The sequence below is a fragment of the Ovis canadensis genome, chromosome 7, assembly GCF_042477335.2.
Source record: "Ovis canadensis isolate MfBH-ARS-UI-01 breed Bighorn chromosome 7, ARS-UI_OviCan_v2, whole genome shotgun sequence".
In the NCBI taxonomy this organism is placed as follows: Eukaryota; Metazoa; Chordata; class Mammalia; order Artiodactyla; family Bovidae; genus Ovis; species Ovis canadensis.
The window spans coordinates 5485528-5513022 of NC_091251.1; positions in this window are offsets into that span (position 1 = coordinate 5485528).

Here is a 27495-nt window from a genome sequence, read left to right on the forward strand (position 1 = left end):
ATTCACAGAGTCCCCCAAATATCTCAGTCCATTCTAGAGAAACCTGTTTTCCCTGCACTGCCTCGATTTTCACGCCCAGGATCGACTCCCACCACGGTGGCACGTGGGACAGCCCTGTGGGAAAGCCTCGAGGGAAAGCTGCGAGGGAAAGCCACAGATCCCTTGATCCACGTGACGGGAAGCGTGACACTGCTGCTACCACTCTGGAGGAAAGCGTACGTGCATGCCCCCATTGGAGACGAGGACTTACTCCCCTGGGAAGACTTCAGAAGTACCCCACAATCCATGTCAGCAGTGGAGAGGAATCCTCAGGTTCCGGACCCACTTCCACACAAGGTCTTCGGCCCCGGCAATGAAGGGAGAGGAATCACTAGAGGCCCGCGAGCTTCTCGCATTAGGACTGGCCTTCATAAGACTCACGGTCATAAGACAAGAGCACCTGCCACAACTTGAGAAAATCCAGGACGTTCTCACCTCCAGGATAGATGAGGCCCATTTCCACTGAGGAGTCTCTAGGATAATCACATCTAACCCTGGAAAGTACAAAGGGTCCTTCACAGCCTTGCTGCAACTCAAGAAGTTCCCCGAAATACCCGTCTCCACTCGAGAGGAAGCACGAGGGTCCCGGACACATCCGGAGGAGCCCAGTTTCCGCCTCGTTGCTCGAGATGAGGGATACTTTCGCTGCTTGTTCGGGAAAGAATTCTGGGCATTCCCGTCACGTCTCAAGAGGAGGTGCTCTCCACAGGAAAGGCGAGAACTCCAGCGTCGTGCAACCATTCCCAGGGACCCCTAGATGTCTCAGTCCATTCCAGAGGAACCTGTTTTCCCTGCACTGCCTCGACTTTCTCGCCGAGGATCGACACCCACCACGGTGGCACGTGAAGCAGCCCTGTGGGAAAGCCTCGTGGGAAAGCCTCGAGGGAAAGCCACAGATCCCTTGATCCACGCGACGGGAAGCGTGGCACTACTGCTACTGCTCTGGAGGAAAGCCCACGTGCATGCCCCCATTCGAGACGAGGACTTACTCCCCTGGGGAGACTCCAGAAGTACCCCAAGATCCATGTCAGCACTGGAGAGGAATCCTCAGTTTCCGGCCCCGACTCCACACAAGGTCTTAGGCCCCGGCATCAAAGGGAGAAGAATCCCGAGAGGCCGCCGAGCAACTCGCATGGGGACTAGCCTTTCCTGAGGCCACCAGAGCGGGTCCCTGAGGTCCCCGTCGAAAGTCAAGAGCACCTGCCCCAACTCAAGGAAATCCAGGAGGTTTTGCCCTCCAGGTGAGATAAGACCCATTTCCGCTGAGCCTTCTCAATGCTAACCACACCTAACTTCTGGAACTTAAAAAAGGTCCTTCACACCCTTTTACAACTCAAGAAGTTTCCCGACATACAGACCTACATTCTAGAGGAAGAACGAGAGTCCCGCCTACATCCAGAGGAGCTCCGATTCCGCCTCGTAGCTCGAGATAAGGGATCCTTTCCCTGCTTGGTCGGGAAAGCATTCCCGGCGTTCCCCTCGCATCTGAAGTGGAGGTGCTCTCCACAGGAAAGTCGAGAGTAACTACAGGGTCGTGTCCCCATTCCAAGAGTCCCGCAGATGGCTCAGACCATTCCAGAGGAACCTGTTTTGCTCCACTGCCTCGACTTTCACGCCGAGGATGGACTCCCACCACGGTGGCACGTGGGACAGCCCTGTGGGAAATCCTCGTGGGAAAGCCTAGGGGGAAAGCCTCGAGGGAAACCCACACATCCCATGATCGACTCGACGGGAAGCGTGACATAGCTGCTCCAGTGCGGGAGGAAAGCCCATTTGCATGTCCCCTCTGGAGACGAGGACTGAATCCCCTGAGGAGACTCCAGAAGTACGCAAATTTCCATGTCAGCACTGGAGAGGAATCCTCAGGTTCCGGCCCCGACTCCACACAAGGTCTTAGGCCCCGGCATCGAAGGGAGAGGAATCCCGAGAGGCCGCCGAGGAACTCGCATGGGGACTGGGATTTCCTGAGGCCACCTGAGCGGGTCCCTGAGGGCCCCGTCGTAAGTCGAGAGCACCTGCCGCAACGCGAGAAAATCCAGGAGGTTTTGCCCTCCAGGCGAGATGAGGCCCATTTCCGCTGAGGCTTCTCGAGGCTAATCACATCTAACCACTGGAACTTCCAAAGGGTCCTTCACACCCTTGCTGCAAGTCAAGAGTTCCCGGACATACCCGTCTCCACTCGAGAGGAAGCACGAGCATCCCGCGCACATCCAGGGGAGCCTCGTGTTCGCCTCCTAGCTCGAGATGAGGGATCCTTTCCCTGTTTCGTAGGGAAAGAATTCCCGGCGTTCCCGTCGCATCTCAAGAGGGGGCGCTCTCCACAGGAAAGGCGAGAGGAACTCCAGGGTCGTGCCACCATTCCAAGAGTCCCCCAGATATGTTAGTCCATTCCAGAGGAACCTGTTTTCCCTGCACTGCCTTGACGTTCAAGCCGAGGATGGACTCACACCACGTGTGCACGTGGGACAGCCCTGTGGGAAAGCCTCGTGGGAAAGCCTCGTGTGAAAGCCTCGTGGGAAAGACTCGAGGGAAAACCATAGATCCTTTGCTCCAGGCGGCGGACTGCCTGACACTGCTGCTACCGCTGTGGAGGAAAGCGCAAGTGCATGCCCGCATTCGAGACGACGACTGACTCCCCTGGGGAGACTCCAGAAGTACCCCAAGATCCATGTCAGCACTGGAGAGGAATCCTCAGGTTCCGACCCCGACTCCACACAAGGTCTTAGGCCCCGGCATCGACGGGAAAGGAATCCCGAGACGCCGCCGAGGAATTCGCATGGGGACTGGCCTTTCCTGAGGCCACCTGAGCGGGTCCCTGAGGGCCCCGTCGTAAGTCGAGAGCACCTGCCGCAACTCGAGAAAATCCAGGAGGGTTTGCCCTCCAGGCGAGAAGATGCCCATTTCCGCTGAGGCTTCTCGAGGCTAATCACATCTAACCACTGGAACTTCCAAAGGGTCCTTCACACCCTTGCTGCAACTCAAGAAGTTCCCCGACATACCCGTCTCCACTAGAGAGGAAGCACGAGGGTCCCGCACAGATCCAGGGGAGCCCCGTTTCTGTCTCCTAGCTCGAGATGAGGGATCCTTTCCCTGTTTCGTAGGGAAAGAATTCCCGGCGTTCCCGTCAAATCTCAAGAGGTGGCGCTCTTCACAGGAAAGGCGAGAGGACCTCCAGGGTCGTGCCACCATTCCAAGAGTCCCCCAGATGTGTCAGTCCATTCCAGAGGAACCTGTTTTCCCTGCACTGCCTTGACGTTCAAGCCGAGGATCCACTCGCAACACGTGTCCACGTGGGACAGCCCTGTGGGAAAGCCTCGTTGGAAAGCCTCGTGGGAAAGACTCGAGGGAAAACCATAGATGCTTTGATCCACACGGCGGACTGCGTGACACTGCTGTTACCGCTCTGGAGGAAAGCGCAAGTGCATGCCCGCATTCGAGACGAGGACTGACTCCCCTGGGGAGACTCCAGAAGTACCCCAAGATCCATGTAAGCACTGGAGAGGAATCCTCAGGTTCCGGCCCCGACTCCACACAAGGTCTTAGGCCCCGGCATCGACGGGAGAGGAATCCCGAGACGCCCCCGAGGAACTCGCATGGGGACTGGCCTTTCCTGAGGCCACCAGAGCGGGTCCCTGAGGTCCCCGTCGTAAGTCGAGAGCACCTGCCGCAACACGAGAAAATCCAGGAGGTTTTGCCCTCCAGGCGTGATGAGGCCCATTTCTGCTGAGGCTTCTCGAGGCTAATCACATCTAACCACTGGAACTTCCAAAGGGTCCTTCACACCCTTGCTGCAACTCAAGAAGGTCCCCGACATACCCGTCTCCACTCGAGAGGAATCACGTGGGGTCCCGCACACATCCAGGGGAGCCCCGTTTCCGCCTCCTAGCTCGAGATGAGGGATCCTTTCCCTGTTTCGTAGGGAAAGAATTCCCGGCGTTCCCGTCGCATCTCAAGAGGAGGCGCTCTCCACAGGAAAGGCGAGAGGAACTCCAGGGTCATGCCACCATTCCAAGAGTCCCCCAGATGTGTCAGTCCATTCCAGAGGAACCTGTTTTCCCTGCACTGCCTTGACGTTCAAGCCGAGGATCGACTCCCACCACGTGTGCACGTGGGACAGCCCTGTGGGAAAGCCTCGTGGGAAATCCTCGTGGAAAAGACTCGAGGGAAAACCATAGATCCTTTGATCCACGCGGCGGACTGCGTGACACTGCTGCTACCGCTCTGGAGGAAAGCGCAAGTGCATGCCCGCATTCGAGACGAGGACTGACTCCCCTGGGGAGACTCCAGAAGTACCCCAAGATCCATGTCAGCACTGGAGAGGAATCCTCAGGTTCCGGCCCCGACTCCACACAAGGTCTTAGGCCCCGGCATCGACGGGAGAGGAATCCCGAGAGGCCCCCGAGGAACTCGCATGGGGACTGGCCTTTCCTGAGGCCACCAGAGCGGTTCCCTGAGGTCCCCGACGTAAGTCGAGAGCACCTGCCGCAACTCGAGAAAATCCAGGAGGTATTGCCCTCCAGGCGAGATAAGGCCCATTTCCGCTGAGGCTTCTCGAGGCCAATCACATCTAACCACTGGAACTTCCAAAGGGTCCTTCACACTATTGCTGCAACTCAAGAAGTTCCCCGACATACCAGTCTCCACTCGAGAGGAAGCACGTGGGGTCCCGCACACATCCAGGGGAGCCCCGTTTCCGCCTCCTAGCTCGAGATGAGGGATCCATTCCCTGTTTCTTAGGGAAAGAATTCCCGGCGTTCCCGTCGCATCTCAAGAGGAGGCGCTCTCCACAGGAAAGGCGAGAGGAACTCCAGGGTCGTGACACCAGTCCAAGAGCCCCCCAGATGTGTCAGTCCATTCCAGAGGAACCTGTTTTCCCTGCACTGCCTGGACGTTCAAGCCGAGGATCGACTCCCACCACGTGTGCACGTGCGACAGCCCTGTGGGAAAGCCTCGTGGGAAAGCCTCGTGGGAAAGACTCGAGGGAAAACCATAGATCCTTTGATCCACGCGGCGGACTGCGTGACACTGCTGCTACCGCTCTGGAGGAAAGCACAAGTGCATGCCCGCATTCGAGACGAGGACTGACTCCCCTGGGGAGACTCCAGAAGTACCCCAAGATCCATGTCAGCACTGGAGAGGAATCCTCAGGTTCCGGCCCCGACTCCACACAAGGTCTTAGGCCCCGGCATCGACGGGAGAGGAATCCCGAGAGGCCCCCGAGGAACTCGCATGGGGACTGGCCTTTCCTGAGGCCACCTGAGCGGGTCCCTGAGGGCCCCGTCGTAAGTCGAGAGCACCTGCCGCAACGCGAGAAAATCCAGGAGTTTTTGCCCTCCAGGCGAGATGAGGCCCATTTCCGCTGAGGCTTCTCGAGGCTAATCACATCTAACCACTGGAACTTCCAAAGGGTCCTTCACACCCTTGCTGCAAGTCAAGAGTTCCCGGACATACCAGTCTCCACTCGAGAGGAAGCACGAGCATCCCGCGCACATCCAGTGGAGCCTCGTGTTCGCCTCCTAGCTCGAGATGAGGGATCCTTTCCCTGTTTCGTAGGGAAAGAATTCCCGGCGTTCCCGTCGCATCTCAAGAGGGGGCGCTCTCCACAGGAAAGGCGAGAGGAACTCCAGGGTCGTGCCACCATTCCAAGAGTCCCCCAGATATGTTAGTCCATTCCAGAGGAACCTGTTTTCCCTGCACTGCCTTGACGTTCAAGCCGAGGATGGACTCACACCACGTGTGCACGTGGGACAGCCCTGTGGGAAAGCCCTGTGGGAAAGCCTCGTGTGAAAGCCTCGTGGGAAAGACTCGAGGGAAAACCATAGATCCTTTGCTCCAGGCGGCGGACTGCCTGACACTGCTGCTACCGCTGTGGAGGAAAGCGCAAGTGCATGCCCGCATTCGAGACGACGACTGACTCCCCTGGGGAGACTCCAGAAGTACCCCAAGATCCATGTCAGCACTGGAGAGGAATCCTCAGGTTCCGACCCCGACTCCACACAAGGTCTTAGGCCCCGGCATCGACGGGAAAGGAATCCCGAGACGCCGCCGAGGAATTCGCATGGGGACTGGCCTTTCCTGAGGCCACCTGAGCGGGTCCCTGAGGGCCCCGTCGTAAGTCGAGAGCACCTGCCGCAACTCGAGAAAATCCAGGAGGGTTTGCCCTCCAGGCGAGAAGATGCCCATTTCCGCTGAGGCTTCTCGAGGCTAATCACATCTAACCACTGGAACTTCCAAAGGGTCCTTCACACCCTTGCTGCAACTCAAGAAGTTCCCCGACATACCCGTCTCCACTAGAGAGGAAGCACGAGGGTCCCGCACAGATCCAGGGGAGCCCCGTTTCTGTCTCCTAGCTCGAGATGAGGGATCCTTTCCCTGTTTCGTAGGGAAAGAATTCCCGGCGTTCCCGTCAAATCTCAAGAGGTGGCGCTCTTCACAGGAAAGGCGAGAGGACCTCCAGGGTCGTGCCACCATTCCAAGAGTCCCCCAGATGTGTCAGTCCATTCCAGAGGAACCTGTTTTCCCTGCACTGCCTTGACGTTCAAGCCGAGGATCCACTCCCAACACGTGTGCACGTGGGACAGCCCTGTGGGAAAGCCTCGTTGGAAAGCCTCGTGGGAAAGACTCGAGGGAAAACCATAGATGCTTTGATCCACACGGCGGACTGCTTGACACTGCTGTTACCGCTCTGGAGGAAAGCGCAAGTGCATGCCCGCATTCGAGACGAGGACTGACTCCCGTGGGGAGACTCCAGAATTACCCCAAGATCCATGTCAGCACTGGAGAGGAATCCTCAGGTTCCGGCCCCGACTCCACACAAGATCTTAGGCCCCGGCATCGACGGGAGAGGAATCCCGAGACGCCCCCGAGGAACTCGCATGGGGACTGGCCTTTCCTGAGGCCACCAGAGCGGGTCCCTGAGGTCCCCGTCGTAAGTCGAGAGCACCTGCCGCAACACGAGAAAATCCAGGAGGTTTTGCCCTCCAGGCGTGATGAGGCCCATTTCCGCTGAGGCTTCTCGAGGCTAATCACATCTAACCACTGGAACTTCCAAAGGGTCCTTCACACCCTTGCTGCAACTCAAGAAGGTCCCCGACATACCCGTCTCCACTCGAGAGGAAGCACGTGGGGTCCCGCACACATCCAGGGGAGCCCCGTTTCCGCCTCCTAGCTCGAGATGAGGGATCCATTCCCTGTTTCTTAGGGAAAGAATTCCCGGCGTTCCCGTCGCATCTCAAGAGGAGGCGCTCTCCACAGGAAAGGCGAGAGGAACTCCAGGGTCGTGACACCATTCCAAGAGCCCCCCAGATGTGTCAGTCCATTCCAGAGGAACCTGTTTTCCCTGCACTGCCTTGACGTTCAAGCCGAGGATCGACTCCCACCACGTGTGCACGTGCGACAGCCCTGTGGGAAAGCCTCGTGGGAAAGCCTCGTGGGAAAGACTCGAGGGAAAACCATAGATCCTTTGATCCACGCGGCGGACTGCGTGACACTGCTGCTACCGCTCTGGAGGAAAGCGCAATGCATGCCCGCATTCGAGACGAGGACTGACTCCCCTGGGGAGACTCCAGAAGTACCCCAAGATCCATGTCAGCACTGGAGAGGAATCCTCAGGTTCCGGCCCCGACTCCACACAAGGTCTTAGGCCCCGGCATCGACGGGAGAGGAATCCCGAGAGGCCCCCGAGGAACTCGCATGGGGACTGGCCTTTCCTGAGGCCACCAGAGCGTTTCCCTGAGGTCCCCGTCGTAAGTCGAGAACACCTGCCGCAACTCGAGAAAATCCAGGAGGTTTTGCCCTCCAGGCGAGATGAGGCCCATTTCCGCTGAGGCTTCTCGAGGCCAATCACATCTAACCACTGGAACTTCCAAAGGGTCCTTCACACCATTGCTGCAACTCAAGAAGTTCCCCGACATACCCGTCTGCACTCGAGAGGAAGCACGTGGTGTCCCGCACACATGCAGGGGAGCCCCGTTTCCGCCTCCTAGCTCGAGATGAGGGATTCTTTCCCTGTTTCGTAGGGAAAGAATTCCCGGCGTTCCCGTCGCATCTCAAGAGGAGGCGCTCTCCACAGGAAAGGCGAGAGGAACTCCAGGGTCGTGCCACCATTCGAAGAGTCCCCCAGATATGTCAGTCCATTCCAGAGGAACCTGTTTTCCCTGCACTGCCTTGACGTTCAAGCCGAGGATCTACTCCCACCACGTGTGCACGTGGGACAGCCCTGTGGGAAAGCCTCGTGGGAAAGACTGGAGGGAAAACCATAGATCCTTTGATCCACGCGGCGGACTGCGTGACACTGCTGCTACCGCTCTGGAGGAAAGCGCAAGTGCATGCCCGCATTCGAGACGAGGACTGACTCCCCTGGGGAGACTCCAGAAGTACCCCAAGATCCATGTCAGCACAGGAGAGGAATCCTCAGGTTCCGGCCCCGACTCCACACAAAGTCTTAGGCCCCGGCATCGACGGGAGAGGAATCCCGAGAGGCACCCGAGGAACTCGCATGGGGACTGGCCTTTCCTGAGGCCACCAGAGCGGTTCCCTGAGGTCCCTGTCGTAAGTCGAGAGCACCTGCCGCAACTCGAGAAAATCCAGGAGGTTTTGCCCTCCAGGCGAGATGAGGCCCATTTCCGCTGAGGCTTCTCGAGGCCAATCACATCTAACCACTGGAACTTCCAAAGGGTCCTTCACACCCTTGCTGCAACTCAAGAAGTTCCCCGACATTCCCGTCTCCACTCGAGAGGAAGCACTTGGGTCCCACACACATCCAGGGGAGCCCCGTTTCCGCCTCCTAGCTCGAGATGAGGGATCCTTTCCCTGTTTCGTAGGGAAAGAATTCCCGGCGTTCCCGTCGCATCTCAAGAGGAGGCGCTCTCCACAGGAAAGGCGAGAGGTACTCCAGGGTCGTGCCACCATTCCAAGAGTCCCCCAGATGTGTCAGTCCATTCCAGAGGAACCTGTTTTCCCTGCACTGCCTTGACGTTCAAGCCGAGGATCGACTCCCACCACGTGTGCACGTGGGACAGCCCTGTGGGAAAGCCTCGTGGGAAAGCCTCGTTGGAAAGACTCGAGGGAAAACCATAGATCCTTTGATCCACGAGGCGGACTGCGTGACACTGCTGCTACCGTTCTGGAGGAAAGCGCAAGTGCATGCCCGCATTCGAGACGAGCACTGACTCCCCTGGGGAGACTCCAGACGTACCCCAAGATCCATGTCAGCACTGGAGAGGAATCCTCAGGTTCCGGTCCCGACTCCACACAAGGCCTTAGGCCCCGGCATCGACGGGAGAGGAATCCCGAGAGGCCCCCGAGGAACTCGCATGGGGACTGGCCTTTCCTGAGGCCACCAGAGCAGGTCCCTGAGGTCCCCGTCGTAAGTCGAGAGCACCTGCCGCAACTCGAGAAAATCCAGGAGGTTTTGCCCTCCAGGCGAGATGAGGCCCATTTCCGCTGAGGCTTCTCGAGGCCAATCACATCTAACCACTGGAACTTCCAAAAGGTCCTTCACACCCTTGCTGCAACTCAAGAAGTTCCCCGACATACCCGTCTCCACTCGAGAGGAAGCACGTGGGGTCCCTCACACATCCAGGGGAGCCCCGTTTCCGCCTCCTAGCTCGAGATGAGGGATCCTTTACCTGTTTCGTAGGGAAAGAATTCCCGGCGTTCCCGTCGCATTTCAAGAGGAGGCCTCTCCACAGGAAAGGCGAGAGGATTTCCAGGGTCGTGCCACCATTCCAAGAGTCCCCCAGATGTGTCAGTCCATTACAGAGGAACCTGTTTTCCCTGCACTGCCTTGACGTTCAAGCCGAGGATCGACTCCCACCACGTGTGCACGTGGGACAGCCCTGTGAGAAAGCCTCGTGGGAAAGCCTCGTGGGTAATACTCGAGGGAAAAACATAGATCTTTGTTCCACGTGGCGGACTGAGTGACACTGTTGCTACCGCTCTGGCGGAAAGCGCAAGTGCATGCCCGCATTCGAGACGAGGACTGACTCCCCTGGGGAGACTCCAGAAGTTCCCCAAGATCCATGTCAGCACTGGAGAGGAATTCTCAGTTTCCGGCCCTGACTCCACACAAGGTCTTAGGCCCCGGCATCGACGGGAGAGGAATCCCGAGAGGCCCCCGAGGAACTCCCATGGGGACTGGCCTTTCCTGAGGCCACCAGAGCGGGTCCCTGAGGGCGACGTTGTAAGTCGAGAGCACCTGCCGCAACTCGAGAAAATCCAGGAGGTTTTGCCCTCCAGGCGGGATGAGTCCCATTTCCTCTGAGGCTTCTCGAGGCTAATCACATCTAACCACTGGAACTTCGAAAGGGTCTTCACACCCTTGCTGCAACTCAAGAAGTTCCCCGACATACCTGTCTCCACTCGAGAGGAAGCAAGAGGGTCCCGTACACTTCCAGGGGAGCCCCGTTTCCGCATCCTAGCTCAAGATGAGGGATCCTTTCCCTGTTTCGTAGGGAAAGAATTCCCGGCATTCCCGTCGCATTTCAAGAGGAGGCGCTCTCCACAGGAAAGGCGAGAGGATATCCAGGGTCGTGCCACCATTCCAAGAGTCCCCCAGATGTGTCAGAGGAACCTGTTTTCCCTGCAGTGCCTTGACGTTCAAGCCGAGAATCTACTCCCACCACGTGTGCACGTGGGACAGCCCTGTAGGAAAGCCTCGTGGGAAAGCCTCGTGGGTAATACTCGAGGGAAAAACATAGATCCTTTGATCCACGGGGCGGACTGCCTGACACTGCTGCTACCGCTTTGGAGGAAAGCGCAATGCATGCCCGCATTCGAGACGAGGACTGACTCCCCTGGGGAGACTCCAGAAGTACCCCAAGATCCATGTCAGCACTGCGGAGGAATCCTCAGGTTCCGGCCCCGACTCCACACAAGGTCTTAGGCCCCGGCATCGACGGGAGAGGAATCCCGAGAGGCCCCCGAGGAACTCGCATGGGGACTGGCCTTGCCTGAATGCACCAAAGCGGGTCCCTGAGGTCCACGTCGTAAGTCGAGAGCACCTGCCGCAACTCGAGAAAATCCAGGAGGTTTTGCCCTCCAGGCCAGATGAGGCCCATTTCCGCTGAGGCTTCTCGAGGCTAATCACATCTAACCACTGGAACTTCCAAAGGGTCCTTCACACCCTTGCTGCAACTCAAGAAGTTCCCTGACATACCCGTCTCCACTCGCGAGGAAGCACGAGGGTCCCGCACACATCCAGGGGAGCCCGTTTCCGCCTCCTAGCTCGAGATGAAGGATCCTTTCTCTGTTTCCTAGGGAAAGAATTCCCGGCGTTCCCGTCGCATCTGAAGAGGAGGGGCTCTCCACAGGAAAGGCGAGAGGGACTCCAGGATCGTGCCACCATTCCAAGACTCCCCCAGATGTGTCAGTCCATTCCAGAGGAACCTGTTTTCCCTGCACTGCCTTGAAGTTCAAGCCGAGGATCGACTCTCACCACGTGTGCACGTGGGACAGCCATGTGTGAAAGCCTCGTGGGAAAGCCTCGTGGGAAAGACCCGAGGGAAAACCATAGATCCTTTGATCCACGCGGCGGACCGCGTAACACTGTTGCTACCGCTCTGGAGGAAAGCGCAAGTGCATGCCCGCATTCGAGACGAGGACTGACTCCCCTGGGGAGACTCCAGAAGTACCCCAAGATCCATGTCAGCACTGGAGAGGAATCCTCAGGTTCCGGCCCCTACTCCACACTAGATCTTAGGCCTCAGCATCGACGGGAGGGGAATCCCTAGAGGCCTCCGAGGAACTCGCATGGGGACTGGCCTTTCCTGAGGCCACCAGAGCGGGTCCCTGAGGGCCCCGTCGAGAGTCTAGAGCACCTGCCGCAACTCGAGAAAATCCAGGAGGTTTTGCCCTCCAGGCGAGTTGAGGCCCATTTCTGCTGAGGCTTTTCGAGGCTAATCACATCTAAACACTGGAACTTCCAAAGGGTCCTTCACACCCTTGCTGCAACTCAAGAAGTTCCCCGACATACCCGTCTCCACTCGAGAGGAAGCACGAGGGTCCCACACACATCGAGGGGAGCCCCGTTTCCGCCTCCTAGCTCGAGATGAGGGATCCTTTCCCTGTTTCATAGGGAAAGACATCCCGGCGTTCCCGTCGCATCTCAAGAGGAGGCGTTCTCCACAGGAAAGGCGAGAGGAACTCCAGGGTCGTGCCACCATTCCAAGAGTCCCCCAGATGTGTCAGTCCATTCCAGAGGAACATGTCTTCCCTGCACTGCCTTGACGTTCAAGCCGAGGATCGACTCCCACCACGTGTGCACGTGGGACAGCCCTGTGGGAAAGCCTCGAGGGAAAGACACTGATCCCTTGATCCAAGCGATGGGAAGCGTGACACTGCTGCTACAGCTCTGGAGGAAAGTGCACATGCATGCCCCCATTCGAAACGAAGACTTACTCCTCTGGGGAGACTCCAGAAGTACCCCAAGATCCATGTCAGCACTGGAGAGAAATTCTCAGGTTCCGGGCCTGACTCCACACAAGGTCTTAGGCCCCGGCATCGACGGGAGAGGAATCCCGAGAGGCTCCCGAGCCACTGGAATGGGGACTGGCCAGTCCTGAGGACACCAGAGCGGGTCCCTTAGGTCACCGTCGTAAGACGAGAGCACCTGCCGCAACTCGAGAAAATCCAGGAGGTTTTTCCCTCCAGGCGAGATGAGGCCCATTTCCGCTGAGGCTTCTCCAGGCTAATCACGTCTAGCCTCTGGAACTTCCAAAAGGTCCTTCACACCCTTGGTGCAACTCAAGAAGTTGCCTGACATACCCGTCTCCACTCTAGAGGAAGCACGAGGATCCCATCCACATCCAGAGGAGCCCCGTTTCCGCCTTGTAGCTCGAGATGAGGGACATTTCGCTGCTTTGTCCGGAAATAATTCCCGGCGTTCCCCTCTCACCTCAAGAGGAGGCGCTCTCCAGAGGAAAGGCGAGAGGAACTCCAGCGTCGTGCCACCATTCCAAGAGTCCCCCAGATGTCTCAGTCCATTCCAGAGGAACCTGTTTGCCCTGCACTACCTCGGCTTTCACGCCGAGGATCGACTCCCACGCCGAGGATCGACTCCCACCACGCTGGCAAGTGGGACAGCCCTGTGGGAAACCCTGGTGGGAAAGCCTCGAGGGGAAGCCACAGATCCCTTGATTCAGGCGATGGGAAGCGTGACACGGCTGCTACCGCTCTGGAGGAAAGCTCACGTGCATGCCCCCATTCGAGACGAGGACTTACTCCCCTGGGGAGACTCCAGAAGTACCCCAAGATTCATGTCAGCACTGGAGAGGAATCCTGAGGTTCCGGCCTCGACACCACACAAGGTCTTAGGCACCGGCTTCGAAGGGAAAGGAATTCTGAGAGACCCCGGGCAATTCGCATAGGGACTGGCCTTTCCTAAGACAACCAGAGCGGTCCATGAAGTCCCCGTCGGAAGTTGAGAGCACCTGCCACAACTCGACAGAATCCAGGAGATTTTGCCCTCCAGGCGAGATGAGGACCATTTCCACTGAGGCTTTCCGAAGCTAATCACACCTAACCTCTGGAATTTCCAAAAGTTCCTTCACACCCTTGCTGCAACTCAAGAAGTTGCCTGACATACCCGTCTCCCAACTAGAGGAAACACGATGGTCCCGGCCACATCCAGAGGAGCCCCGTTTCCGCTACGTAGCTCAAGATGAGGGATCCTTTCGCTGCATGTTCGTGAAAGAATTCTGTGCATTCCTGTCGCATCTCAATTAGGAGGTGCTCTCCACAGGAAAGGCTAGAACTCCAGCGTCGTGCCACCATTCCCAGAAACCCCCAGATGTTTCATTCCATTCTAGAGGAACCTGTTTTCCCTGCACTGCCTCGACTTTCACGCCGAGGATCGACTCCCACCATGGTGGCACGTGTGACAGCCCTGTGGGAAAGCCTCGTGGAAAAGCCTCGTGGGAAAGCCTCTAGGGAAAGCGACAGATCCCTTCATCCAGGCGATGGGAAGCGTGAAACTGCTGCTACCGCTCTGGAGGAAAGCACACATGCATGCCCCCATTCGAGACGAGGACTTACTCCCCTGGGAAGTCTCCAGAAGTACCCCAAGATCCATGTCAGCACTGGAGAGGAATCCTCACGTTCCAGCCCCGCCTCCACACAAGGTCTTAGGCCCCGGCATCAAAGGGAGAGGAATCCCGAGAGGCCCTCGAGCAACTCGCATTGGGAATGGCCTTTCCTGAAGCCACAAGAGCGGGTCCCTGAGGTCCCTGTCATAAGTCGACAGCACCTGCCGCAACTCGAGAAAATCCAGGAGGTTTTGCCCTCCAGGCGAGATGAGGCCCATTTCCGCTGAGGCTTCTCAAGGCTAATCACATCTAAGCCCTGGAACTTCCAAAAGGTCCTTCACACCCTTGCTGCAACTCAAGAAGTTCCCCGAAATACCCGTCTCCACTCGAGAGGAAGCACGAGGGTCCCGCCCACATCCAGAGGAGCCCCGTTTCTTCCTCAGTGCTCAAGATGAGGGATACTTTCCCTGCTTGGTCGGGAAAGAATTCTAGGCATTCCTGTCGCATTTCAAGAGGAGGCGCTCTCCACACGAAAGGGGAGAGGAACTCCAGCATTGTGCCGCCATTCCAAGAGTCCCCCAAATATTTCAGTCAATTTCAGAGGAACCTGTTTTCCCTGCACTGCCTCGACTTTCACGCCAAGGATCGACTCAAACCAAGGTGGCACGTGGGACCCCTGTGGGGAAGCCTCGTGGGAAAGCCTCCTGGGAAAGCCTGGAGTGAAAGCCACAGATCCCTTGATCTAGGCGATGGAAAGCGTGACACTGCTGCTACAGCTCTGGAGGAAAGCGCAGGTGCATGTCCCCATTCGAGATGAGGACTTACTCCCCTGGGGAGACACCAGAAGTACCCCAAGATACATGTCAACACAGGAGAGGAATACTCAGGTTCCGGCCCCGCTTCCTCACAAGGTCTTAGGCCCCGGCATCGAAGGGAGAGGAATCCCCAGAGGCCCGCGAGAAACTCGCATGGGGACTGGCCTTTCCTGAGGCCACCAGAGCGGGTCCCTGAGGTTCCCGCCGTAAGTCGAGAGCACCTGCCGCAACCTGAGAAAATCCAAAAGGTTTTGCCTCCAGGCGAGATGAGGCCCATTTCCGCTGAGGCTTCTGAAGGCTAATCACATCTAACCCCTGGAACTTCCAAAAGGTCCTTCACACCCTTGCTGGAACTCAAGAAGTTCCCCGATATCCCCGTCTCCAGTCTAGAGGAAGCACGAGGGTCCCGCACACATCCAAAGGAGCCCCGTTTCCGCCTCATATCTCGAGATGAGGGATCCTTTCCCTGTTTGGTCGGGAAAGAATTCTCGGCTTTCCCGTCGCATCTCAAGAGGAGGCACTCTCCACAGCAAAGGCGAGAGGAACTCCAGCATCGTGCCGCTATTCACAGAGTCCCCCAAATATCTCAGTCCATTCTAGAGAAACCTGTTTTCCCTGCACTGCCTCGATTTTCACGCCCAGGATCGACTCCCACCACGGTGGCACGTGGGACAGCCCTGTGGGAAAGCCTCGAGGGAAAGCTGCGAGGGAAAGCCACAGATCCCTTGATCCACGTGACGGGAAGCGTGACACTGCTGCTACCACTCTGGAGGAAAGCGTACGTGCATGCCCCCATTGGAGACGAGGACTTACTCCCCTGGGAAGACTTCAGAAGTACCCCACAATCCATGTCAGCAGTGGAGAGGAATCCTCAGGTTCCGGACCCACTTCCACACAAGGTCTTCGGCCCCGGCAATGAAGGGAGAGGAATCACTAGAGGCCCGCGAGCTTCTCGCATTAGGACTGGCCTTCATAAGACTCACGGTCATAAGACAAGAGCACCTGCCACAACTTGAGAAAATCCAGGACGTTCTCACCTCCAGGATAGATGAGGCCCATTTCCACTGAGGAGTCTCTAGGATAATCACATCTAACCCTGGAAAGTACAAAGGGTCCTTCACAGCCTTGCTGCAACTCAAGAAGTTCCCCGAAATACCCGTCTCCACTCGAGAGGAAGCACGAGGGTCCCGGACACATCCGGAGGAGCCCAGTTTCCGCCTCGTTGCTCGAGATGAGGGATACTTTCGCTGCTTGTTCGGGAAAGAATTCTGGGCATTCCCGTCACGTCTCAAGAGGAGGTGCTCTCCACAGGAAAGGCGAGAACTCCAGCGTCGTGCAACCATTCCCAGGGACCCCTAGATGTCTCAGTCCATTCCAGAGGAACCTGTTTTCCCTGCACTGCCTCGACTTTCTCGCCGAGGATCGACACCCACCACGGTGGCACGTGAAGCAGCCCTGTGGGAAAGCCTCGTGGGAAAGCCTCGAGGGAAAGCCACAGATCCCTTGATCCACGCGACGGGAAGCGTGGCACTACTGCTACTGCTCTGGAGGAAAGCCCACGTGCATGCCCCCATTCGAGACGAGGACTTACTCCCCTGGGGAGACTCCAGAAGTACCCCAAGATCCATGTCAGCACTGGAGAGGAATCCTCAGTTTCCGGCCCCGACTCCACACAAGGTCTTAGGCCCCGGCATCAAAGGGAGAAGAATCCCGAGAGGCCGCCGAGCAACTCGCATGGGGACTAGCCTTTCCTGAGGCCACCAGAGCGGGTCCCTGAGGTCCCCGTCGAAAGTCAAGAGCACCTGCCCCAACTCAAGGAAATCCAGGAGGTTTTGCCCTCCAGGTGAGATAAGACCCATTTCCGCTGAGCCTTCTCAATGCTAACCACACCTAACTTCTGGAACTTAAAAAAGGTCCTTCACACCCTTTTACAACTCAAGAAGTTTCCCGACATACAGACCTACATTCTAGAGGAAGAACGAGAGTCCCGCCTACATCCAGAGGAGCTCCGATTCCGCCTCGTAGCTCGAGATAAGGGATCCTTTCCCTGCTTGGTCGGGAAAGCATTCCCGGCGTTCCCCTCGCATCTGAAGTGGAGGTGCTCTCCACAGGAAAGTCGAGAGTAACTCCAGGGTCGTGTCCCCATTCCAAGAGTCCCGCAGATGGCTCAGACCATTCCAGAGGAACCTGTTTTGCTCCACTGCCTCGACTTTCACGCCGAGGATGGACTCCCACCACGGTGGCACGTGGGACAGCCCTGTGGGAAATCCTCGTGGGAAAGCCTAGGGGGAAAGCCTCGAGGGAAACCCACACATCCCATGATCGACTCGACGGGAAGCGTGACATAGCTGCTCCAGTGCGGGAGGAAAGCCCATTTGCATGTCCCCTCTGGAGACGAGGACTGAATCCCCTCAGGAGACTCCAGAAGTACGCAAATTTCCATGTCAGCACTGGAGAGGAATCCTCAGGTTCCGGCCCCGACTCCACACAAGGTCTTAGGCCCCGGCATCGAAGGGAGAGGAATCCCGAGAGGCCGCCGAGGAACTCGCATGGGGACTGGGATTTCCTGAGGCCACCTGAGCGGGTCCCTGAGGGCCCCGTCGTAAGTCGAGAGCACCTGCCGCAACGCGAGAAAATCAAGGAGGTTTTGCCCTCCAGGCGAGATGAGGCCCATTTCCGCTGAGGCTTCTCGAGGCTAATCACATCTAACCACTGGAACTTCCAAAGGGTCCTTCACACCCTTGCTGCAAGTCAAGAGTTCCCGGACATACCCGTCTCCACTCGAGAGGAAGCACGAGCATCCCGCGCACATCCAGGGGAACCTCGTGTTCGCCTCCTAGCTCGAGATGAGGGATCCTTTCCCTGTTTCGTAGGGAAAGAATTCCCGGCGTTCCCGTCGCATCTCAAGAGGGGGCGCTCTCCACAGGAAAGGCGAGAGGAACTCCAGGGTCGTGCCACCATTCCAAGAGTCCCCCAGATATGTTAGTCCATTCCAGAGGAACCTGTTTTCCCTGCACTGCCTTGACGTTCAAGCCGAGGATGGACTCACACCACGTGTGCACGTGGGACAGCCCTGTGGGAAAGCCCTGTGGGAAAGCCTCGTGTGAAAGCCTCGTGGGAAAGACTCGAGGGAAAACCATAGATCCTTTGCTCCAGGCGGCGGACTGCCTGACACTGCTGCTACCGCTGTGGAGGAAAGCGCAAGTGCATGCCCGCATTCGAGACGACGACTGACTCCCCTGGGGAGACTCCAGAAGTACCCCAAGATCCATGTCAGCACTGGAGAGGAATCCTCAGGTTCCGACCCCGACTCCACACAAGGTCTTAGGCCCCGGCATCGACGGGAAAGGAATCCCGAGACGCCGCCGAGGAATTCGCATGGGGACTGGCCTTTCCTGAGGCCACCTGAGCGGGTCCCTGAGGGCCCCGTCGTAAGTCGAGAGCACCTGCCGCAACTCGAGAAAATCCAGGAGGGTTTGCCCTCCAGGCGAGAAGATGCCCATTTCCGCTGAGGCTTCTCGAGGCTAATCACATCTAACCACTGGAACTTCCAAAGGGTCCTTCACACCCTTGCTGCAACTCAAGAAGTTCCCCGACATACCCGTCTCCACTAGAGAGGAAGCACGAGGGTCCCGCACAGATCCAGGGGAGCCCCGTTTCTGTCTCCTAGCTCGAGATGAGGGATCCTTTCCCTGTTTCGTAGGGAAAGAATTCCCGGCGTTCCCGTCGCATCTCAAGAGGAGGCGCTCTCGACAGGAAATGCGAGAGGAACCCCAGGGTCGTGCCACCATTCCAAGAGTCCCCCAGATGTGTCAGTCCATTCCAGAGGAACCTGTTTTCCCTGCACTGCCTTGACGTTCAATCCGAGGATCGACTCCCACCACGTGTGCACGTGGGACAGCCTCGTGGGAAAGCCTCGTGGGAAAGACTCGAGGGAAAACCATAGATCCTTTGATCCACGCGGCGGACTGCGTGACACTGCTGCTACCGCTCTGGAGGAAAGCACAAGTGCATGCCCGCATTCGAGACGAGGACTGACTCCCCTGGGGAGACTCCAGAAGTACCCCAAGATCCATGTCAGCACTGGAGAGGAATCCTCAGGTTCCGGCCCCGACTCCACACAAGGTCTTAGGCCCCGGCATCGACGGGAGAGGAATCCCGAGAGGCCCCCGAGGAACTCGCATGGGGACTGGCCTTTCCTGAGGCCACCAGAGCGTTTCCCTGAGGTCCCCGTCGTAAGTCGAGAACACCTGCCGCAACTCGAGAAAATCCAGGAGGTTTTGCCCTCCAGGCGAGATGAGGCCCATTTCCGCTGAGGCTTCTCGAGGCCAATCACATCTAACCACTGGAACTTCCAAAGGGTCCTTCACACCATTGCTGCAACTCAAGAAGTTCCCCGACATACCCGTCTGCACTCGAGAGGAAGCACGTGGTGTCCCGCACACATGCAGGGGAGCCCCGTTTCCGCCTCCTAGCTCGAGATGAGGGATTCTTTCCCTGTTTCGTAGGGAAAGAATTCCCGGCGTTCCCGTCGCATCTCAAGAGGAGGCGCTCTCCACAGGAAAGGCGAGAGGAACTCCAGGGTCGTGCCACCATTCGAAGAGTCCCCCAGATATGTCAGTCCATTCCAGAGGAACCTGTTTTCCCTGCACTGCCTTGACGTTCAAGCCGAGGATCGACTCCCACCACGTGTGCACGTGGGACAGCCCTGTGGGAAAGCCTCGTGGGAAAGACTGGAGGGAAAACCATAGATCCTTTGATCCACGCGGCGGACTGCGTGACACTGCTGCTACCGCTCTGGAGGAAAGCGCAAGTGCATGCCCGCATTCGAGACGAGGACTGACTCCCCTGGGGAGACTCCAGAAGTACCCCAAGATCCATGTCAGCACAGGAGAGGAATCCTCAGGTTCCGGCCCCGACTCCACACAAAGTCTTAGGCCCCGGCATCGACGGGAGAGGAATCCCGAGAGGCACCCGAGGAACTCGCATGGGGACTGGCCTTTCCTGAGGCCACCAGAGCGGTTCCCTGAGGTCCCTGTCGTAAGTCGAGAGCACCTGCCGCAACTCGAGAAAATCCAGGAGGTTTTGCCCTCCAGGCGAGATGAGGCCCATTTCCGCTGAGGCTTCTCGAGGCCAATCACATCTAACCACTGGAACTTCCAAAGGGTCCTTCACACCCTTGCTGCAACTCAAGAAGTTCCCCGACATACCCGTCTCCACTCGAGAGGAAGCACTTGGGTCCCACACACATCCAGGGGAGCCCCGTTTCCGCCTCCTGGCTCGAGATGAGGGATCCTTTCCCTGTTTCGTAGGGAAAGAATTCCCGGCGTTCCCGTCGCATCTCAAGAGGAGGCGCTCTCCACAGGAAAGGCGAGAGGTACTCCAGGGTCGTGCCACCATTCCAAGAGTCCCCCAGATGTGTCAGTCCATTCCAGAGGAACCTGTTTTCCCTGCACTGCCTTGACGTTCAAGCCGAGGATCGACTCCCACCACGTGTGCACGTGGGACAGCCCTGTGGGAAAGCCTCGCGGGAAAGCCTCGTTGGAAAGACTCGAGGGAAAACCATAGATCCTTTGATCCACGAGGCGGACTGCGTGACACTGCTGCTACCGTTCTGGAGGAAAGCGCAAGTGCATGCCCGCATTCGAGACGAGCACTGACTCCCCTGGGGAGACTCCAGACGTACCCCAAGATCCATGTCAGCACTGGAGAGGAATCCTCAGGTTCCGGTCCCGACTCCACACAAGGCCTTAGGCCCCGGCATCGACGGGAGAGGAATCCCGAGAGGCCCCCGAGGAACTCGCATGGGGACTGGCCTTTCCTGAGGCCACCAGAGCAGGTCCCTGAGGTCCCCGTCGTAAGTCGAGAGCACCTGCCGCAACTCGAGAAAATCCAGGAGGTTTTGCCCTACAGGCGAGATGAGGCCCATTTCCGCTGAGGCTTCTCGAGGCTAATCACGTCTAACCACTGGAACTTCCAAAGGGTCCTTCACACCCTTGCTGCAACTCAAGAAGTTCCCCGACATACCCGTCTCCACTCGAGAGGAAGCACGTGGGTCCCGCACACATCCAGGGGAGCCCCGTTTCCGCCTCCTAGCTCGAGATGAGGGATCCTTTCCCTGTTTCGTAGGGAAAGAATTCCCGGCGTTCCCGTCGCATCTCAAGAGGAGGCGCTCTCCACAGGAAATGCGAGAGGAACTCCAGGGTCGTGCCACCATTCCAAGAGTCCCCCAGATGTGTCAGTCCATTCCAGAGGAACCTGTTTTCCCTGCAATGCCTTGACGTTCAAGCCGAGGATCGACTCCCACCACGTGTGCACGTGGGACAGCCCTGTGGGAAAGCCTCGTGGGAAAGCCTCGTGGGAAAGACTCCAGGGAAAATCATAGATCCTTTGATCCACGGGGCGGACTGTGTGACACTGCTGCTACCGCTCTGGAGGAAAACGCAATGCATGCCCGCATTCGAGACGAGGACTGACTCCCCTGGGGAGACTCCAGAAGTACCCCCAAGATCCATGTCAGCACTGGAGAGGAATCCTCAGGTTCCGGCCCCGACTCCACACAAGGTCTTAGGCCCCGGCATCGACGGGAGAGGAATCCCGAGAGGCCCCCGAGGAACTCGCATGGGGAATGGCCTTTCCTGAGGCCACCAGAGCGGGTCCCTGAGGTCCCCGTCGTAAGTCGAGAGCACCTGCCGCAACTCGAGAAAATCCAGGAGGTTTTGCCCTCCAGGCGAGATGAGGCCCATTTCCGCTGAGGCTTCTCGAGGCCAATCACATCTAACCACTGGAACTTCCAAAAGGTCCTTCACACCCTTGCTGCAACTCAAGAAGTTCCCCGACATACCCGTCTCCACTCGAGAGGAAGCACGTGGGGTCCCTCACACATCCAGGGGAGCCCCGTTTCCGCCTCCTAGCTCGAGATGAGGGATCCTTTACCTGTTTCGTAGGGAAAGAATTCCCGGCGTTCCCGTCGCATTTCAAGAGGAGGCCTCTCCACAGGAAAGGCGAGAGGATTTCCAGGGTCGTGCCACCATTCCAAGAGTCCCCCAGATGTGTCAGTCCATTACAGAGGAACCTGTTTTCCCTGCACTGCCTTGACGTTCAAGCCGAGGATCGACTCCCACCACGTGTGCACGTGGGACAGCCCTGTGAGAAAGCCTCGTGGGAAAGCCTCGTGGGTAATACTCGAGGGAAAAACATAGATCTTTGTTCCACGTGGCGGACTGAGTGACACTGTTGCTACCGCTCTGGCGGAAAGCGCAAGTGCATGCCCGCATTCGAGACGAGGACTGACTCCCCTGGGGAGACTCCAGAAGTTCCCCAAGATCCATGTCAGCACTGGAGAGGAATTCTCAGTTTCCGGCCCTGACTCCACACAAGGTCTTAGGCCCCGGCATCGACGGGAGAGGAATCCCGAGAGGCCCCCGAGGAACTCCCATGGGGACTGGCCTTTCCTGAGGCCACCAGAGCGGGTCCCTGAGGGCGACGTTGTAAGTCGAGAGCACCTGCCGCAACTCGAGAAAATCCAGGAGGTTTTGCCCTCCAGGCGGGATGAGTCCCATTTCCTCTGAGGCTTCTCGAGGCTAATCACATCTAACCACTGGAACTTCGAAAGGGTCTTCACACCCTTGCTGCAACTCAAGAAGTTCCCCGACATACCTGTCTCCACTCGAGAGGAAGCAAGAGGGTCCCGTACACTTCCAGGGGAGCCCCGTTTCCGCATCCTAGCTCAAGATGAGGGATCCTTTCCCTGTTTCGTAGGGAAAGAATTCCCGGCATTCCCGTCGCATTTCAAGAGGAGGCGCTCTCCACAGGAAAGGCGAGAGGATATCCAGGGTCGTGCCACCATTCCAAGAGTCCCCCAGATGTGTCAGAGGAACCTGTTTTCCCTGCAGTGCCTTGACGTTCAAGCCGAGAATCTACTCCCACCACGTGTGCACGTGGGACAGCCCTGTAGGAAAGCCTCGTGGGAAAGCCTCGTGGGTAATACTCGAGGGAAAAACATAGATCCTTTGATCCACGGGGCGGACTGCCTGACACTGCTGCTACCGCTTTGGAGGAAAGCGCAATGCATGCCCGCATTCGAGACGAGGACTGACTCCCCTGGGGAGACTCCAGAAGTACCCCAAGATCCATGTCAGCACTGCGGAGGAATCCTCAGGTTCCGGCCCCGACTCCACACAAGGTCTTAGGCCCCGGCATCGACGGGAGAGGAATCCCGAGAGGCCCCCGAGGAACTCGCATGGGGACTGGCCTTGCCTGAATGCACCAAAGCGGGTCCCTGAGGTCCACGTCGTAAGTCGAGAGCACCTGCCGCAACTCGAGAAAATCCAGGAGGTTTTGCCCTCCAGGCCAGATGAGGCCCATTTCCGCTGAGGCTTCTCGAGGCTAATCACATCTAACCACTGGAACTTCGAAAGGGTCATTCACACCCTTGCTGCAACTCAAGAAGTTCCCTGACATACCCGTCTCCACTCGCGAGGAAGCACGAGGGTCCCGCACACATCCAGGGGAGCCCGTTTCCGCCTCCTAGCTCGAGATGAAGGATCCTTTCTCTGTTTCCTAGGGAAAGAATTCCCGGCGTTCCCGTCGCATCTGAAGAGGAGGGGCTCTCCACAGGAAAGGCGAGAGGAACTCCAGGATCGTGCCACCATTCCAAGACTCCCCCAGATGTGTCAGTCCATTCCAGAGGAACCTGTTTTCCCTGCACTGCCTTGAAGTTCAAGCCGAGGATCGACTCTCACCACGTGTGCACGTGGGACAGCCATGTGTGAAAGCCTCGTGGGAAAGCCTCGTGGGAAAGACCCGAGGGAAAACCATAGATCCTTTAATCCACGCGGCGGACCGCGTAACACTGTTGCTACCGCTCTGGAGGAAAGCGCAAGTGCATGCCCGCATTCGAGACGAGGACTGACTCCCCTGGGGAGACTCCAGAAGTACCCCAAGATCCATGTCAGCACTGGAGAGGAATCCTCAGGTTCCGGCCCCTACTCCACACTAGATCTTAGGCCTCAGCATCGACGGGAGGGGAATCCCTAGAGGCCTCCGAGGAACTCGCATGGGGACTGGCCTTTCCTGAGGCCACCAGAGCGGGTCCCTGAGGGCCCCGTCGAGAGTCTAGAGCACCTGCCGCAACTCGAGAAAATCCAGGAGGTTTTGCCCTCCAGGCGAGTTGAGGCCCATTTCTGCTGAGGCTTTTCGAGGCTAATCACATCTAAACACTGGAACTTCCAAAGGGTCCTTCACACCCTTGCTGCAACTCAAGAAGTTCCCCGACATACCCGTCTCCACTCGAGAGGAAGCACGAGGGTCCCACACACATCGAGGGGAGCCCCGTTTCCGCCTCCTAGCTCGAGATGAGGGATCCTTTCCCTGTTTCATAGGGAAAGACATCCCGGCGTTCCCGTCGCATCTCAAGAGGAGGCGTTCTCCACAGGAAAGGCGAGAGGAACTCCAGGGTCGTGCCACCATTCCAAGAGTCCCCCAGATGTGTCAGTCCATTCCAGAGGAACATGTCTTCCCTGCACTGCCTTGACGTTCAAGCCGAGGATCGACTCCCACCACGTGTGCACGTGGGACAGCCCTGTGGGAAAGCCTCGAGGGAAAGACACTGATCCCTTGATCCAAGCGATGGGAAGCGTGACACTGCTGCTACAGCTCTGGAGGAAAGTGCACATGCATGCCCCCATTCGAAACGAAGACTTACTCCTCTGGGGAGACTCCAGAAGTACCCCAAGATCCATGTCAGCACTGGAGAGAAATTCTCAGGTTCCGGGCCTGACTCCACACAAGGTCTTAGGCCCCGGCATCGACGGGAGAGGAATCCCGAGAGGCTCCCGAGCCACTGGAATGGGGACTGGCCAGTCCTGAGGACACCAGAGCGGGTCCCTTAGGTCACCGTTGTAAGACGAGAGCACCTGCCGCAACTCGAGAAAATCCAGGAGGTTTTTCCCTCCAGGCGAGATGAGGCCCATTTCCGCTGAGGCTTCTCCAGGCTAATCACGTCTAGCCTCTGGAACTTCCAAAAGGTCCTTCACACCCTTGGTGCAACTCAAGAAGTTGCCTGACATACCCGTCTCCACTCTAGAGGAAGCACGAGGATCCCATCCACATCCAGAGGAGCCCCGTTTCCGCCTCGTAGCTCGAGATGAGGGACATTTCGCTGCTTTGTCCGGAAATAATTCCCGGCGTTCCCCTCTCACCTCAAGAGGAGGCGCTCTCCAGAGGAAAGGCGAGAGGAACTCCAGCGTCGTGCCACCATTCCAAGAGTCCCCCAGATGTCTCAGTCCATTCCAGAGGAACCTGTTTGCCCTGCACTACCTCGGCTTTCACGCCGAGGATCGACTCCCACGCCGAGGATCGACTCCCACCACGCTGGCAAGTGGGACAGCCCTGTGGGAAACCCTGGTGGGAAAGCCTCGAGGGGAAGCCACAGATCCCTTGATTCAGGCGATGGGAAGCGTGACACGGCTGCTACCGCTCTGGAGGAAAGCTCACGTGCATGCCCCCATTCGAGACGAGGACTTACTCCCCTGGGGAGACTCCAGAAGTACCCCAAGATTCATGTCAGCACTGGAGAGGAATCCTGAGGTTCCGGCCTCGACACCACACAAGGTCTTAGGCACCGGCTTCGAAGGGAAAGGAATTCTGAGAGACCCCGGGCAATTCGCATAGGGACTGGCCTTTCCTAAGACAACCAGAGCGGTCCATGAAGTCCCCGTCGGAAGTTGAGAGCACCTGCCACAACTCGACAGAATCCAGGAGATTTTGCCCTCCAGGCGAGATGAGGACCATTTCCACTGAGGCTTTCCGAAGCTAATCACACCTAACCTCTGGAATTTCCAAAAGTTCCTTCACACCCTTGCTGCAACTCAAGAAGTTGCCTGACATACCCGTCTCCCAACTAGAGGAAACACGATGGTCCCGGCCACATCCAGAGGAGCCCCGTTTCCGCTACGTAGCTCAAGATGAGGGATCCTTTCGCTGCATGTTCGTGAAAGAATTCTGTGCATTCCTGTCGCATCTCAATTAGGAGGTGCTCTCCACAGGAAAGGCTAGAACTCCAGCGTCGTGCCACCATTCCCAGAAACCCCCAGATGTTTCATTCCATTCTAGAGGAACCTGTTTTCCCTGCACTGCCTCGACTTTCACGCCGAGGATCGACTCCCACCATGGTGGCACGTGTGACAGCCCTGTGGGAAAGCCTCGTGGAAAAGCCTCGTGGGAAAGCCTCTAGGGAAAGCGACAGATCCCTTCATCCAGGCGATGGGAAGCGTGAAACTGCTGCTACCGCTCTGGAGGAAAGCACACATGCATGCCCCCATTCGAGACGAGGACTTACTCCCCTGGGAAGTCTCCAGAAGTACCCCAAGATCCATGTCAGCACTGGAGAGGAATCCTCACGTTCCAGCCCCGCCTCCACACAAGGTCTTAGGCCCCGGCATCAAAGGGAGAGGAATCCCGAGAGGCCCTCGAGCAACTCGCATTGGGAATGGCCTTTCCTGAAGCCACAAGAGCGGGTCCCTGAGGTCCCTGTCATAAGTCGACAGCACCTGCCGCAACTCGAGAAAATCCAGGAGGTTTTGCCCTCCAGGCGAGATGAGGCCCATTTCCGCTGAGGCTTCTCAAGGCTAATCACATCTAAGCCCTGGAACTTCCAAAAGGTCCTTCACACCCTTGCTGCAACTCAAGAAGTTCCCCGAAATACCCGTCTCCACTCGAGAGGAAGCACGAGGGTCCCGCCCACATCCAGAGGAGCCCCGTTTCTTCCTCAGTGCTCAAGATGAGGGATACTTTCCCTGCTTGGTCGGGAAAGAATTCTAGGCATTCCTGTCGCATTTCAAGAGGAGGCGCTCTCCACACGAAAGGGGAGAGGAACTCCAGCATTGTGCCGCCATTCCAAGAGTCCCCCAAATATTTCAGTCAATTTCAGAGGAACCTGTTTTCCCTGCACTGCCTCGACTTTCACGCCAAGGATCGACTCAAACCAAGGTGGCACGTGGGACCCCTGTGGGGAAGCCTCGTGGGAAAGCCTCCTGGGAAAGCCTGGAGTGAAAGCCACAGATCCCTTGATCTAGGCGATGGAAAGCGTGACACTGCTGCTACAGCTCTGGAGGAAAGCGCAGGTGCATGTCCCCATTCGAGATGAGGACTTACTCCCCTGGGGAGACACCAGAAGTACCCCAAGATACATGTCAACACAGGAGAGGAATACTCAGGTTCCGGCCCCGCTTCCTCACAAGGTCTTAGGCCCCGGCATCGAAGGGAGAGGAATCCCCAGAGGCCCGCGAGAAACTCGCATGGGGACTGGCCTTTCCTGAGGCCACCAGAGCGGGTCCCTGAGGTTCCCGCCGTAAGTCGAGAGCACCTGCCGCAACCTGAGAAAATCCAAAAGGTTTTGCCTCCAGGCGAGATGAGGCCCATTTCCGCTGAGGCTTCTGAAGGCTAATCACATCTAACCCCTGGAACTTCCAAAAGGTCCTTCACACCCTTGCTGGAACTCAAGAAGTTCCCCGATATCCCCGTCTCCAGTCTAGAGGAAGCACGAGGGTCCCGCACACATCCAAAGGAGCCCCGTTTCCGCCTCATATCTCGAGATGAGGGATCCTTTCCCTGTT